The sequence below is a fragment of the Panthera onca genome, chromosome C1, assembly GCF_046562875.1.
Source record: "Panthera onca isolate mPanOnc1 chromosome C1, mPanOnc1 haplotype 2, whole genome shotgun sequence".
Lineage (NCBI taxonomy): Eukaryota > Metazoa > Chordata > Mammalia > Carnivora > Felidae > Panthera > Panthera onca.
In genome coordinates, this window is record NC_138346.1 from 19189895 (window position 1) to 19204238 (window position 14344).

A 14344-nucleotide genomic window follows, 5' to 3' on the forward strand; every position below is an offset into this window, starting at 1 on the left:
CCTCTCTCTCTGCGCCTCCCCAACTTGTGCATGCACATGTGTGTGCTCTCTCTCTCAACATAAATGAATATTAAAAAAAATAATAATAAACTTAGGACACCTGGGTGGCTCAGTCAGTTAAATGTCCGACTTCAGCTCAGGTCTTAAGCTCACAGTTCATGAGTTCTGGCCCACGTCGGACTCTGTGCTGACAGCTCAGAGCCTGAGCCTGTTTCGGATTCTTTGTCTCCCTCTTTCTCTGCCCCTCCCCTGCTCATGGTGTCTCTCTCCCTCTCAAAAATAAACATTAAAAAAAAAATTTTTTTTAAATAAACTTAACAAAAGAAGTACATTGAAAACTACAAAACACTGCCAAGAGATATTTAAAATTAAATAAATGGAGACATATAACATGTTCATAAACTGGAAGACTCAGCATTAGGATGGCGATTCTTCCCAAACTGATCCATGGAGTAAACGCAATTCCTATCAAAATCCCAGCAGGCTTTCCTGGAGAAACTGACAAGCTGATCCTAAAATTTATACAGAAATGAAAAAGACCCAGAACAGCCAAAAACAATTAAAAGAGGGGGGAAAAAAAAAAAGTTGAACTTACACTACCTGATTTAGAAACTTAGTATAAAATTACAGTAATCAAGGCAATGTAAGTATTGGCATAATAAACATACAGATGAACGGAACCAAACAGAGTCCAGACATAAACCCTTACATTTACGGTCAATTAATTTTCAATAACGTTGCCTATGCAACTTAATGAGGAAAAGGATAATCTTTAACAAATGACTTTGGAACAGTGGGTATCCATGTACAAAACATGAACTCAGACTCTTACTTTAGACCATAATTGACTCAAAATGGATCATAGAGCTAAATGTAAGAACCAAAACTATAACACTTCCGGTAAAAAAAAACAGGAGAAAATGTTTATGACCTTGGGCAAGGCAAAGATTTATTAGATATGATACAAAAATCGTGACTGAAAAATTTTAAAGGAAAGTATGGTTAACAGTCCAGCTGTTAGCTGGATTATATCATAATTAAGAACTTAGAAAGGGGCACCTGGGTGGCTCAGTTAAGTGTCCAACTCTTGGTTTTGACTCAGGTCATGATCTCACAATTTGTGAGATCGAGCCCCGTGTTGGGCTGTGTGCTGACAGCACAGAGCCTGCCTGGGATTCTCTCTCTCCCTTTCTTGGTCACCCACACTCTCTCTCAAAATAAACACATAAAGTTAAAAAAAAAAAAAAAAAGCTACACACACATATATAAAAAAAAGAACTTAGAAAAACACTACTGAGAGAATGAAAAATAAAAATCTATGAACAGGGAGGAAATAGCTGCAATTATAAAGGACTTGTATTCAGAATATACTAAGAATTCTCACAAGATGAAGGGCACCTGGGTGGCTCAGTTGGTTAAGCTTCCGACTCTTGATTTCAGCTCAGATCATGATCTCACAGTTTATAGGATAAAGTCCTGAGTGGGGCTCTGAGCTGACAGGATGGAACCCGTTTGGGATTCTCTGTCCCTCCGCCCCTCCTTTGCTTGCTCATGCGTGTGTGCATATGCACTCTTCCTTCCTCTCTCTCAAAATAAATAATAAAAAAAAGGATGAAAACGAACCCAATTTAAAATTTTTTAAATAGGCAATTTTAAAAATAGGCAAAACATCTGGGGGCACCTGGGTAGCTCAACTGGTTGAGTGTCTGGCTCTTTTTTTTTTAAATTCTTTTAATGTTTATTTTTGAGACAGAGACAGAGCACGAGTTGGGGAGGGGCGGAGAGAGAGAGGGAGACACAGAATCTGAAACAGGCTCCAGGCTCTGAGCTGTCAGCACAGAGCCCGACGCGGGGCTTGGAGCCACGAACTGTGAGATCATGACCTGAGCCGAAGTCGGACGCTCAACCGACTGAGCCACCCAGGCGCCCCTAGTGTCTGACTCTTGATTTCAACTCAGGTCATGATCTCACGGCGAGTTCAAACCCCACATTACACATCAGACTCCAAGCTGAGAGCACGGAGCTTGCTTAGGATTCTCTCTCTCCCCTTCTCTCTGCCCCTGCTTGCACACACGCGCGCACACACACACACACACACACACACAAACACACACTCTCTCTCTCTCTCTGTGTCTCTCAAAATAAATAAACTTAAAAAAAAGAAAAAGGTTATTACTACTTAAAGGGAAGCTTGGTTGTCCTCAGACCAGGAGGTAGGCAGTGCACAATCAACTTCAATTTTTGTTTGAAATTAGACTGGCAGGAATGAATTTTACCAGTGAATGATTCCAGCCAATGAAGTAAGACTCACTCATTGCTCCATTACCTGAAGCAGGCTTGACTGGGGATCCATCACTAAGGTGCAAGAACTGAGGTCACATGCCTTAAAGAAGGGCCTCCCCAGTATATAAGTTTTTTCAGTGTAGCCACTGGTAGCCACCTTAATATGAACTAGTCACCCAGCATACTCTGCTCTAACCTGCCAGGGAATTTGCCAACCCTGGCTTAAAGGGGAGTAAGAGGAAGAAGGCAAACACGGGAGCCTGGCAGATAAAGTTCAACAGCACTTTCTCTGGGGCCCATCAACACACCATGTAGGGGGAGGTCTCTGATTTTTAGGGGAGAAATGCTGTTTAAACCTGATTCTAAGCAAAACCTCATTGTCCAACAAAACACAAGACCTGGTCCCGACTTCAACTGAAAAGCAGCTGCTGTCAGCACCAGTTGAGAAACAAGAACCTAGAGGCTGAGATAAGGGCTGGCTAGGGTCGAAGGACCACGGGGACAATGGGAAGCTTAAGGTTTTTTGTTCTTGTTTTTTCCTATAACCACTGTTACTCAAGAAGGGAACATGTTTTCTGTTAATCTTCTTGAAACTAGATGGGAATGTCAGATTTCAGTAAAGTCGTGCTAAGGACAATGGGAGCGGGGCTGAGATAAGAATGTATCAATCAGGGGTGCCTGGGTGGCTCAGTCTGCTAAGCATCCAACATCGGCTCGGGTCAGGATCTTGCAGTTGTGAGTTCCAGCACCAGGCGGTGTCGGGCTCTATGCTGACAGCTCAGAGCCTGGAGCCTGCTTTGGATTCTTTGTCTCCCTCTCTCTCTGCCCCGCCCCTGCTCATGATGCCCTCTCTCTCTCTCTCTCTGTCTCTTTCTCTCTCTCTCTCTCAAAAATAAACATTCAAAAAAAAAAAAAAACAAAAACAAACCAGAATGCCATCAATCATTTCAATCCTATTCCTCACTTAACCGACTCACCTTTAGAGACCTTGTAGAATCAGAGGCAGTAAATAAGCTTCAAATGCACAAAAAGACTTCAGTAAAAAAAACATCCAGGCAGAAGGGGCTAAGTCCCTTTGGTATTCATGCAACACCAACACTCCCAACGTGCCCTGTGGCAATGATTTCACCCTGACCTCAGATCTTCACTCCCACTCACTCAATCCACCATCAAGTCTTTCCAGCTTCAAATGTATGCCCTTGGAGCCATCTATTCTCCAATTCTACCATTACCTTAGTCCACACCACTATCACTTCTCACCTGCTGGTTTTCCTGCTTCTAACTCTTATGCCTTCTTTATAATCAATTCTCCAGACTGTGGTCATGGTGCCCTTTTTAAAATGTAGCTTAGGGGCGCCTGTGTGGCTCGGTCGGTTAAGCGTCCGACCTTGGCTCAGGTCATGATCTCACGGTCCGTGAGTTCGAGCCCCGCGTCAGGCTCTGTGCTGACCGCTCAGAGCCTGGAGCCTGTTTCAGATTCTGTGTCTCCCTCTCTCTCTGCCCCTCCCCTGTTCATGCTCTGTCTCTCTCTGTCTCAAAAATAAATAAACGTTAAAAAAAAATTTTTTTAAATAAAAATAAAAAAATAAAATGTAGCTTAAAGCCATCTGGTGGTTCCAAGGCCTACATGATCTGACTCCTGTATCTCTGACCCTATGAGAGCCATTCTTCCTCCTCACTAGGTGTGTTCCCACCTGTGCTCCCAGAGGCTCCACTGTTCTCTCTGAAACACTCAGATCTTTAGAGGTCAGCAAATATCACCACCTCAAAAAGCCTGTCTACGCTGATGCAGTACCCCTGATCCTTCCCTATCACACTACCTCGTTTTAGTCTCACTCCTCCACTAACTGAAATAATTGGATGTTAATATTTCCTTGTAACTGCCTAAAGAAATAGTGGAAAAATAAATAGGAACTGATTTCTTTTTTTTATTTTTTCAACGTTTTTTTTTTTTTTTATTTTTTGGGACAGAGAGAGACAGAGCATGAACACGGGAGGGGCAGAGAGAGAGGGAGACACAGAATCTGAAACAGGCTCCAGGCTCCGAGCCATCAGCCCAGAGCCTGACGCGGGGCTCGAACTCACGGACCGCGAGATCGTGACCTGGCTGAAGTCGGACGCTTAACCGACTGTGCCACCCAGGCGCCCCGATTTCTTTTTTTTTAAAGTTTACCAATGGGGTGTGAGACTTACCTATCTTTTCCATCATTTTAATTTCTGGCTATAAAAATGAATCACGTAGTCAAAAACCATATTCCTTATTTTTAAAACAAAAACTTCAATTATTTATGCATTCCTTTGTTGTCTATTTTCCCTTCCAGAATGAAAGCTCTTTGAGAACTGGGACCTTGTTTACATAGTGTTATGACGAGCCCTGGAAATGTAATCGGGGCTCATTTAATATTTGCTGAATATTCAAATGTATCTACAACAGCTAAAACCAGCACAGCCACGAGTGTACTCTCTTCAGGTCACACAGGTGCTCCTACCACCATCTCCTTGTGGCTACTTCTTTACTCAGTGCAGGAACCAGGCCACAGCCACACCCAACTCCTCCCCAGTGCCTTTTCTCCCCATGAAGCCCCCTCCAAAGTCCTCCAAGTTCCTCTTTTATCCCCTCCCTCACATCCAACCAATCTGCTCTTGCAATTTCAACTATTAGTTACAGAAGAGCCACTCTTCAGACCTGATCTCTCTCAAGCTTCATGTCCTCGTCACCAACTGTCTGTTCTACCTTTTCATCATGCGTCTCCAATCACTTCAATCCAGCTTGTTAAGCCAGCCCTGCTCACTTGTCCTTCAATTTCTTTCAGTGGAACTTTCTTTCTCTCAGTCACCTAAGAATATGTCAGTCACCTCGGACTTCATCCTTTCCCTTATTCTTCATGGCCAAACCAGTGATAAAATTTAAGAGATTCTCTTCCTTAGCAGGCTTCATTTCCCCACCCCTACCCCAGTTCTGGACCATTGCAATAACATCCAGATTGAAGTCTGTGTTCCCAGGGCCTGCCCTTCTGAATTCCATCCTCCAGGCAGCCTCCAGATTCACTTTGCTTGATTTTACTTCAATGGGTTACTCCTGATTCAAACATTTTCTAGGAGTCCTCATTAAATACCACAGTAGCCCAACAACCATCCGCATCAGAATAACATGGGGTGCAGATTCCCGAATCCCATCTTCAGAGAGGATTCGGTAGGACCAGGAATCTGTGCTTTTTTTTTTTTTTTTAAAGTAGGCTTCACATCCAGCCCAACACAGGGCTTGAACTCACGACCCCGAGATCAAATCCTTGAGCTGAGAGCACAAGTCAGAGGCTTAACCAACTGAGCCACCCAGGAATCTGCATTTTTAACATTCCAGATGATTCTCACATGAGTCAATAAATAAAATCCAGATTTCTCAGCTTGGGTTTGAAAGGCTTATTTCCATTTCCTTCTACCTTGAACTGCCGTATGAACTGTGCTGGTCTTAACACTAAACTCCTGGAATAAACCTTCCAAACTTGTCTGCAGGCCTTTACTCCACTAAGCCTCTTCCTTCTGAATCCTTATATTTTATTTACCTTTTCCAGGCACAACTCAAGCCCCACTCTCTCCATAAATATCTCTTGCGTATTTATTCCTCTAACGTGATACTTTGCAAAGGCTACTCTCAACACTATTCTCTTTTCACCTGGATATACCTCACAAGCTCCATGATGGTCTTCATAGGGAATCCCGGTGTACCTATAACAGACAAATGCAAAGCTAATCTGGCAGAAGGGGGCAGATCACTGCCCTAGTTTGACCTCCTCCTCAGCAATGCCTCCCACGTCTCCTCCCCAAACAACCTCACCGGCACCAGGCTCCCTAGAACAAGGTTTCAAAAACCATGGACTTGGGGGTGATGGGTACATTCAATGTCACTCATACATCCACAAAGCTGTTAAAAATAGGTGAGCCTCAGGGGCGCCTGGGTGGCTCAGTCGGTTGAGCAGCCAGCTTCCGCTCAGGTCATGATCTCACAGTCCGTATGTTCGAGCCCCGCGTCGGGGCTGGACAGCTCAGAGCCTGGAGCCTGCTTCGGATTCTGTGTCTCCCTCTCTCTCTGCCCCTCCCCCACTCATGCTCTGTCTCTGTCTCAGAAATAAATAAACATTAAAAAAATTAAAAAAAAATAGGTGAGCCTCAGTGGCTCAGTAGGTTAAGCATCCAGCTCTTGATTTTGGCTCAGTTCATGATCTCACAGTTGATGTCCCCAGCCTGTCTGGGATTCTTTCTCTCCCTCCCTCTCTGCCCTTCCCCTGCACTCTCTCAAAATAAATAAACATTAAAAAAAAAAAAGCTGTTAAAAATAAAACAAAAAAACTTGACTAAACGGATAAGACAGGAGGATAGGGGGCGCCTGCATGGCTCAGCCGGTTAAGCAACCGACTTCGTCTCAGATCATGATCTCATAGCTAGTGAGTTCCAGCCCCACGTCAGGCCCTGTGCTGACAGCTCAGAGCCTGGAGCCTGCTTCGGATTCTGCGTCTCCCTCTCTCTCCGCCCCTCCCCTGATCACACTCTGTCTCTCTCTCTCAAAAATAAATAAAAACATTAATTAATTTAAAAAATAAAAAGGATAAAGAACTGCAAAACATTCTTAAACAAAATGACTTCAAACATCCCTTTCTTTCTGTTTACAGAGCTAGCTTAGCCCAATATCTACCCCCTCCACCCACCCACCCACCTCACCAAACGCAGGGCTCTTGCAGTAGATCCCCAACTGCCGTCCGGGGCTGCAGCCTCTGCTCTTCTAGAGCAAGCAGTCTCAGGAAGCACACCAATCTGCTTTGTCATCTTTATCCGGCATCCACAAACTGCCCGTTTCATTCCGCCTTCCACGCTTTGAGATGTAATTTTGCCTCAAGTTTCCTCCTTAGTTGAGAGTGAGTGATGAGCAACCTACGCTAGAAAATCTATGGCTGTTGTTTCAAACCATCAAGTCTCCAGGGGCCAGGTCCAGACTTGGACAAGGTATCAATTTCTACAGAAAGCAATTATTCATTACCCACTGATCAAATCACTCTCCTATATTACAGAAGTGGGTGTGGCCCTTGGGACCTGCACTTCCCTTTTCCTCCTCCACCTAGGTTGTCTCTCACCGTCACCAGGGGGAACTCAGGACATCAGAAATGGCTCAGAGTCTACAATTCGAAAGCTCTCTAATGAGACTGCTTTAATCGCTCAGTAGATATGTTAGAAGATAGAACTGTCTTATCTGGAACCAAGCTGAATGGGGAGGAATATAGGAATCAGACTCAATTTCTCTTATGAGATAAATCCCAAGCTATGTCTCCCTCAAAAAATGTGGAGGAGCAATGAACTTCCTGAAGGCCTCCTGAGAAAGGAAGGTCAATACTGTAGCCCTATGAGAAGGGAGGGCCAATACCACAAGTTAAGAAAGCCAGCTTTTACAGAACACAGTTCAGTAATGCAAAAGGAGTTGGCCAACCTGAGAGAAAAATCTAGCTTACAGCACCTAGAGCTGAGGGAGGTAAATCTACAAATTACTGAAGAGTGAAAACTGCTGGAGGCTTAACATAATTGGGTGACTAGCTCTCCTAAAGCCTTCGCTTTTATCACCAGAAAGCAACCTCTTTCCTCCTCCTGAGGGTGGACGGTGGTCCTCTGGGGATAGTCCACAGGTTCTGCTGCCGAAACTATTTTCCTAACAAAACTAAGATGGGATTCGCCTTTTTAACTGTGCTGGCCTTCCCACTGACGGTACAAAAGCAATGGTGGGTCAACATTTGGTGCCGAAGCAAGAAGGGAGACAATGGCACGCCAAGTTAGATCCTTTGCCACCACACGCTTCCTCACCACACAGTGAAAGAATGCCAGCTTTACCCAAGAATGTCCTTGATGGCAGAGTCAAAATTCTATTAAAGCTCAATTCTGGAGGGCATCTTTTTAATATTCTGTGTGACAAAACAAGAAGCACATATAAAACACCTATGTGGCATACAGAAGGTGATGGCTACCTCTAAGGAAAGCACTGTGCGTATGAATTGCAAAATTTTTCTGTGGAACATCATGCTCACTTGGAAGAATAAATGACACAAAAGCGATGGGTTATTCAGACTTTGGCATTTGGCAAACATTTTCTAGAAAATACAACAAAGTGAGACTGGCAACTCAAGAAAAAAACTGACAGTATTTGTTGCCAATGATAAAATTTGAGCTTCCGAGAGAAAATTAGAATTTTGGCAAAACTGTATCTGCCGCCATGAGCTTGACAGCTTCCCAACACTTAACCCTTTTTCTGATGAGAGTGTGGTGATATGATTTTTCTGACACTGTTAATAAAATGTGTCAATGTTTGGAAGAGCCACGTAACTCAGTGAAACCAGTATTTTCCAGATACCTATCACACAATGCTACAGAATCCTCTCTGGGTAAAAGACGCAGTCAAAATGAGAGACCAATGGATTTTAATGTAACAAAGTATGAAAAGTTCACTGGTATCATTTCAGATACCACACTGTAATAACTTTCATAAAACCATCCCTTATTAACTTGTGTGTAACACCAAAGAAGAATATCCACAATTATCTGAAAAGGCTATTAAAAATACTCTTCCTTTTCCAACTAAATGTCCGTGTGAGGCTGGATTTTCTTAATAATTCAACCAAAACAACAAATCTGACTGAACACAGAAAGAGATATGAAAATCCAGCTGTCTTCTATTAAGCCAGACATTAAAGAGATTTGAAAAAATGTCACTCTTCTAATCTTTTTGAAACAATATCATTTTTCATTTTAAAAATTCTACATTAACTTGTAATGGCTTTTTTATTTCTAAATGAATTAATATATATTTCAATTTCTAATACGGTAACTATCAAGATTATGTATCCCAATTAAAAAATATATTGAAGATCCCAAAGAGCTTTTGAAGTGTATAAAGAAGTCCTAAGAGTAGTAAGTCTGAGCACTCTGGTCTAGAATACCACTGTCTATCCAGAACACCCCTGAGGGCTCCCAAGGACAAAGTTCTTTGTGGCACCTGGGTGGCTCAGTCGGTTAAGCATTCATTTCAGCTGAGGTCATGAACTCACGGCTGTGAGTTTAAGCCCCACATCGGGCTCTGGGCTGACAGCTCAGAGCCCGGAGCCTGCTTTGGATTCTGTCTCCCTCTTCTTCCCCTCCCCTGCTCGTGCTCTGTCTCTCTTAAAAATACATAAATAGGGGCGCCTGGGTGGCTCAGTCGGTTGAGCGGCCGACTTCAGCTCGGGTCATGATCTCACGGTCCGTGAGTTCGAGCCCCGCGTTGGGCTCTGTGCTGACCGCTCGGAGCCTGGAGCCTGTTTCAGATTCTGTGTCTCCCTCTCTCTGACCCTCCCCTGTTCATGCTCTGTCTCTCCCTGTCTCAAAAATAAATTAAAAAAAAAGGTTAAAAAAAAAAAAACATAAATAAACATTTAAAAAATAAATAAAGTTTAATTCTAAAATTTTTCATCACAAGTTTAAACAAGTTTATTCTTCTGTTAAAAGGAGACAGAGGGGCACCTGGGTGGCTCAGTAGGTTAGCCTTCCAATTCTTGGCATAGCCTCGGGTCATGACCTCGCAGTTCATGGAATAGAGCTGGGTGCATCGGGCTCTGCGCTGACAGTAAGAAGACTGCTTGGGATTCTCTCTCAAAATAAATAACTAAACTTAAAAAAAAAAAAAGGATGGGGCGCCTGGGTGGCGCAGTCGGTTAAGCGTCCGACTTCAGCCAGGTCACGATCTCGCGGTCCGTGAGTTCGAGCCCCGCGTCGGGCTCTGGGCTGATGGCTCGGAGCCTGGAGCCTGTTTCCGATTCTGTGTCTCCCTCTCTCTCTGCCCCTCCCCCGTTCATGCTCTGTCTCTCTCTGTCCCAAAAATAAATAAAAAACGTTGGAAAAAAAAAAAAAAAAAAAAAAGGAGGTAGAAACTACTAAACATTTTATAAAAAGAACTAAGTTAACCGTAATTGGAATAAGCATTTCATGATTTAATAAAATAATTTTTAGCTATCTTATTGAATAACACACACCTAAATTAAAAGAAATCTCTTTAAAAGCTTTTCATCCAAGTTTGATCCTATAGCTTGAAAAACCCGTGGTCCCAAAAAACATTCTAATCACATTTAACTGTGGCGTTCTTCTGAATTCAGCATATCACAGACTTCACCCTAACACAAATCTGTATTAGGGGGAGAGGAAGCCTTCTGGGTTTTCAAAGTAATTTAATCACCAAAGGAGGCCTTCCTGAAATCAGTATTTCCAAATGCTTTGTTTGGCAACCCGAGGTTTTTACACTTGGGATAATACAGGGAAGTGCGAAGGATATAACATCCCTTCCCAGGCCCCCCTCCACCTGCCTTTTCTTGTAAAGTCAGTTTCAGAAGAGTTCATTTGAAAGCTGAGGATCTGGAAATGGAGCCTTCTAAAGCTATATACGCAGGTGTATCCCTTGGTAGTCTTGGGCCCCAATTACCCTGCTTGAAAAACCACTGCTCTTGAGGATACTGTTCTCTTTAACAAAACATCCAAGGCCCTTTGTGATCTAACCCCTATTAATTTTCCTTTTCCTATTTGTCACTGGATAGCTACCTCCAAATGCACCTCAGGCGTGTCAAACTGCTTCCAGTTCTCTTTTTAGTTCCAGTTCTCTTCCTTGCTGTATTTTCTCTAAAGTTACTTTGTACCTGGAATGTGTTCTCACTTCTTTATTCCCAGAAAACACTTGATAACTTTTCAAGGTTCCATTCCACCAATCAATAAGCAGCTGGTTGCCTTCCGGGCACTAAGGGGGTGGGTTTTATGCAAACAGTGGCTCAATATTTACTGCAAGAAATGAAGGACGGGGGGAACACTGTCCCAAAGGGTCCCCCAGCTATTTGTTGATTAGCTAAACCAACAGATGATGAAGTTGTGATCTGCAGTATCTGGGGGAGCAAGGATTACTCAATAAAGGAGGAAGGATTCAAACATTTCCAACATCCAGAAAGAGAATGTGAAGACCAGGGAACGGGGATGGTATAATTTTCCGAGCAAGGCTGGGTTAAATATCTAACGTTCTATCGGAGCACACACCACACAGTATGGCAAATGCTAGTTTACTTGATGAAAATCTCTAGACTACAAGCTCCGCGAAGACATGCCTGCCTTGTTCACCATTCCCCCTTCCAGCGCCTTCCACAGTCCCTGGCTCATTAAATCTTTGTCGATATTTGTAAAACACTGTTGAATGAATGATTAAATAAAGGGATGGACAAATGAAGAGTTAACGTTTACAGGATCTCAAACCCTATTTGAAACTACAGTTTGGGAATAGTATCTCTCTACACCTACTGAAGGTGGGGAACTAAAAAAGTGGATATCCGTGTTCACTTCACCTATGAAGCCTGAGAGGTAGCTTGGGCTCACACACAGGCGAGGAGAATTTAAACCGCAGCGCGGCGGGAAAGAGGCACGGAGGCCCAGGGTGAGGGGATGCTGCAGGGTCCGGGCGCCCAGAGGCGGGGCTGACTAAGTTCACGGGGCGTGGCGGAGGGGGAGAAGGGTCCCCAGGACGCGCGAAGACCCGGCCCGGTGGAAGGCCGCAGCCCCCTCGCCTACCCGGAGATGGAGAGCTGGCGGGCAGGAAGCAGGGCTGGGGCGGGAGCCGCCGGAGAGCTTGGGGACCCGCGCGAAAGAACCGGGGCAGAGGGAGGGGCAAGAGAGTCGGGCCGGCGGCGGGTCGTTCCCCCGGCTTCACCGCCACACTCACCTAGCAGACCGAGCTTCGCCCCGGCTCGGCGCCGGCTCCGCGCTGCTTCCTCCCTCGGCCTGCTGGGGCGAGCGGGCGGCCTCGGACGCCCCTAGCAACCACACACCACCACGCGACCCGCGCTCCCAGCCGCCGGCGCCGCGGCCGCCTGCCACGCACTGCGCGCGCCCCCAGCGGACGGACAGAGGGCCTGGAAGGGGCTATCTCCGCAGGGAGGGAGGAGGGCTGGCGCGCGGAATCTCGGGGGTTGTGGGACCTGGGAAGGCCGGCCGTCACCAGCCTCGCGCAAGCGCAGTCGCTTCAGTGCGCGTGAGACCCGGAGAGCAGAATTCTGGGAGTTGTAGTCCCGAGATTGAGTCCCTGAAAGACTATATTCTGGGATTCCAGGATTCTCCCCTTTTCTGGGCCCTGATTCCACCTCACCTCTATGGACTCACTTGGGCCGTGCCTTAATTCGCTCCTCTAAAATCAAGGAATTAAGGCTTTATTGAAGAATTTTCTTATTTCTCAGCAAAAGCCTTTTGAGTTTGACTCCAGTAAAGGACACGCGGCCACATCCCTTGTTTCCCTCCAACCCACTTTCCCCTAACTCCAGTCCACTCGGAGTACTATTACAACCTCCTGCTTTATGAGCTTCAGGTATGAACTTTAGGAAACACTGACTCCAATTCATTATCTCCCTAGGCAAGACAGACGGTGCCGGAGATGTCCTCAGTCCCAGATGACCCTAGACTTAATGGATTTGAAAATCGAAAGAGAGCTGGAGGGTGAAAAGATCTTTTCTAAACAGTAGGCTACAGAAATAAAGGGAACAATAAAAGGTGAGACTAACCTAATGAAAACAATCTGGACCAGAGCAAGGATGCGTAGTAAATCATTGATTTCAGCAACAGTATGACAGATGCTAAAACCATTAGAGGACTGATTGGGGGATCCCCTATAGATTTTAACCAATCTTAGATCGTGTATTGTGGGACAGCTATAATTATGTTTCCTAATGTGATGCAATTTAAACTACACAATATTTAGGAAGTAGTGAATTTTTGTCAAAAAATTGTTGAATCTGGGGTGCCTGGGTGGCTCAGTCGGTTGAGCATCAGACTCTCAATTTTGGCTCAGGTCATGATCTCATGTGTCATGAGATCAAGCCCAAGTCAGCATGGAGCCCACTTGGGATTCTCTTTCTCTGCCCCTCCCCTGCTCATGCTCTCTCTCTCAAAATAAATAAACATTTTTTAAAAAGTTAAATCTGAATCTAATCAAGCTTTTGTCTCCAACTTCCAGTAAAGAGAAATAATGACACTGCAAGAAAGCAATCCGACAAATCCAGAAGGTGGGCCAATGTACAGACATATGACCTCATTTCTTCAACGACTTCAGAGTATTAAAAAAAGGTGTTCTAGATTGTAGGAGACTTAAGAGACATTATCAAATGCAATGAGTGGAACTTGTTTGGATCCTGAGTCAAACAAACCAACTGTAAAAGATATTTTTGAGACAGTGGAGAAATCTGAATATGGGCTGGAGACATTAAGAACAAAGACAGATGTTAAGAAACCATTATTGGGGTGCCTGGGTGGCTCTGTTGGTTAAGTGTCCTGCTTCAGATTCTGTGTGTGTCTGTCTCTCTCTGCCCCTCCCTGGCTTGTGCTTTCTCTCACTCTCTCTCTAAATAAACGTTAAAAAAAATTTTTTTAATGGAATGGGTAGAACCAGTGTGGCAAAATGTTTATAATAGCTGAATCTGTGAGATCAGAGTTTGGGAGCTTATTATGCTATTCTATTTTTATGTTTGAAAACGTTAACTTGCCTCTCCCACCAAAAGAGTTAAAGCAGACATGCACCCATACATACGCAAAATGAAACATGGGCACAAGCGCTCAAACCTTCCAGACGTTCTGTGAATTCCAGACACTTCTCACAGCACTCACTTCTAATCCTCTCAGCACTTTGTGCAATGATATAAAATGGTGTAAGATTGTTTATAGATTTTTAATCCCCTAGATTGTATGCTCACAAGGATGGAAATATGTTTTCTTATTATGCTTCCTCATAAAATGATTAACTATTGCTTTATGTGATAACCTAAAAAGTCTGTATATTTAATTTCTCTACATCAAGTGTTTTATATGCCAGACAAGCATGATATCTCTAGCTAGTATTTAATGAATTATTTGGGGCAGGGGGGAAGGAATAATTGTTTCCTAAAGAATACTTCTTTCCTGGGCGCCTGGGTGGCTCAGTCGGTTAAGCGTCCGACTTCAGTTTAGGTCATGATCTCACGGTTTGTGAGTTTGAGCT

General features: G+C 44.3%; 1 protein-coding gene across 3 annotated transcripts in view; it reads right to left on the reverse strand.

The window, feature by feature from the left end:
* Positions 1-12308, reverse strand: part of TTLL4 (tubulin tyrosine ligase like 4) — a 42374-nt gene extending 30066 nt beyond the window's left edge. For all 3 annotated transcript variants that reach the window (XM_078450868.2, XM_078450869.2, XM_078450870.1), the window contains exon 1: positions 12044-12308. The gene's annotated coding sequence lies outside the window, so the exon portion shown is untranslated. The remainder of the gene's footprint in view (positions 1-12043) is intronic.
* Between the last annotated feature and the right edge of the window lie 2036 nt (positions 12309-14344).